The 2,500-nt window shown below is 59.8% G+C and overlaps 1 pseudogene; it reads right to left on the reverse strand.

Moving 5' to 3' along the window:
* Nucleotides 1-2,500, reverse strand: part of LOC126197798 (large subunit ribosomal RNA) — a 7,764-nt pseudogene that overhangs the window by 3,109 nt on the left and 2,155 nt on the right.

Here is a 2,500-nt window from a genome sequence, read left to right on the forward strand (position 1 = left end):
CACTGGACCCAGCGACTTTCCCGAACCAGAGATCACCGTCGCTCCATCCTCATAGCATCCCAGGATGTATCCAATGAACTCGTCCGGCAGACCATGAGCCCTCAGGGCAGGCCTGAGGGCACCATGGTCCAGAGAGTCGAATGCCTTGGACACATCCAGGGATGCGACATAGAGGGAGTTACAGTTCACCCTGGCCTGAGTCATCGCCAGGTCCAACAGGAATGAATTGTGCAGCATCCCATCCTGAGGAAGGAAGGCCCGCTGACGCCCGTCCAACACACAAGTCCGCATCAGCCGACCCGCCAGGATCTTGTGGAAGACCCTGGCGAGGACTGAGCAAACTGTGATCGGGCGGAAGTCAGAGGGGGATGCTGGGGCGGCCTTTTTGGGCAGCAGGGAGGTACGGGCCTGGAGGAGTCGGGATGGGAGACGGCGGGTCAAAAGGAAAACGTTTAACACCTTCAGAAGGACCTCGCGGGGAAGACGACGGAGTTGGGCAGGTGTAAGCCCGTCTGGTCCCGCGGCGGAGCGACGAGGTGGGAGAGCTGCAGCAATGTCCTCCAGCGTGATGGGTGCCCACAGCTGTCGAAAGGGCACCTCAGCGCGGGACGGTAACAGCCGGCAATCCAGACGGTCAACCCGGCCTGATGGGCGCCGGGTGAAAAGATCTTCCCAAAACTCCACCAAACCCGGAATAGTAGGTGGTTGGTGGAGCAGTGTACCGTCTAGAATGCCATTAATGCAACGTCCCGCGTTTTTGGAGAACGCACGCTGGCAGACAAAGTACTCCCACCTACGCCGAGCTCGTTTTCGCTCAGGGGGCTGGGACGTCTGCTTGGAGGCGACGGGATTTTGGGGCGCCTCCTTGCTGCCTATAGCATCTAGGACAGGTGGCAGCATGCCCATGATGACATGCCTAGATGCAGTGTGTCCCAGCGCCAAGATGTCGTCAACTGAGCGAAACCTTGAGCCCGACGACGGCAAGGCTGCTAAGGCCGACCAGATAGCCTGGTCGACAGGGTCTTCTACCGACGGTGGAGTCAAGGAAACTGGGGATGTCACAGCAGGTGGTGCAGCATCATCAGAGGTGCGAGGACGATCCGCAGAAGTAGAGAGGGCAGTAACGAACTCGGCAACCTGGTTCCTGTAAGCTCCCACACGGCGCTGGCACTTGATGGATTCAAGCGAGCGGTTCGGGAAGGACTTCACTAATTCCTGGTTCAGGAACCGGGTGCCCCTGAGTGTCAGCACTGCCTCTGTGTGGGCCAGGCGTAACAGTTCCTCACTGGACCACCTGGCCTTCGTCCTCTGGATGTTGACCTCTGCATTCGCTGCACTGGGATGAGCCCTGCGGCGGTGGACACCAAGGCCACTCTTGGTGCTGAAGCTCCGATGGCACTCGGGGCACTGGAATGCAGGCAAGGCTACTCGAACCGGACTGGCGGCGTCAGATGGTGGCCCAACAACTGGCGCGGCGCCTCCAGTGGGAGGACCGCTACCTGATACATTTCTTGTTATGGGGCCAGCTGAAACAAGGGGCAGGGGGGCAGGCAACCCCAAAGCCCCGAAAAATCACCCTGCTCTGTCGGTTGGAGAGCTCTGAGGAGACACAGAGTACTGTGCCAACTCTCGGCTCCCCTCACGACTCCCGCCACGTGAAGGCCAGAGCTAGGATTTCCCACTGAGAGGCTAAGCGAACCATCATCCACTCGACATCGCTAGGATGCTGAGGAGTGGATTGAGAGGGTCCATATATGACGCATCATGTGAGCTTAAGAGAGTCATAGTTACTCCCGCCGTTTACCCGCGCTTGCTTGAATTTCTTCACGTTGACATTCAGAGCACTGGGCAGAAATCACATTGCGTCAACACCCGCTAGGGCCATCGCAATGCTTTGTTTTAATTAGACAGTCGGATTCCCCCAGTCCGTGCCAGTTCTGAGTTGATCGTTGAATGGCGGCCGAAGAGAATCCGCGCACCCGCGCGCCCCCGGAGGAGCACGCTAAGGCGGACGCGGCCTCGCAGCAAGGAAGATCCGTGGGAGGCCAAGGCACGGGACCGAGCTCGGATCCTGCACGCAGGTTGAAGCACCGGGGCGCGAACGCCGCACAGGCGCGCGCATCCTGCACCGCCGGCCAGCACGAGGCCGACCAACGGCGAGAGCAGACCACACCCACGCTAAACGCCCGCACTTACCGGCACCCCTACGGCACTCACCTCGCCCAGGCCCGGCACGTTAGCGCTGACCCACTTCCCGACCAAGCCCGACACGCCCCGATCCTCAGAGCCAATCCTTATCCCGAAGTTACGGATCCAATTTGCCGACTTCCCTTACCTACATTATTCTATCGACTAGAGGCTCTTCACCTTGGAGACCTGCTGCGGATATGGGTACGAACCGGCGCGACACCTCCACGTGGCCCTCTCCCGGATTTTCAAGGTCCGAGGGGAAGATCGGGACACCGCCGCAACTGCGGTGCTCTTCGCGTTCCAAACCCTA

The sequence above is a fragment of the Schistocerca nitens genome, chromosome 7 (assembly GCF_023898315.1).
Source record: "Schistocerca nitens isolate TAMUIC-IGC-003100 chromosome 7, iqSchNite1.1, whole genome shotgun sequence".
Lineage (NCBI taxonomy): Eukaryota > Metazoa > Arthropoda > Insecta > Orthoptera > Acrididae > Schistocerca > Schistocerca nitens.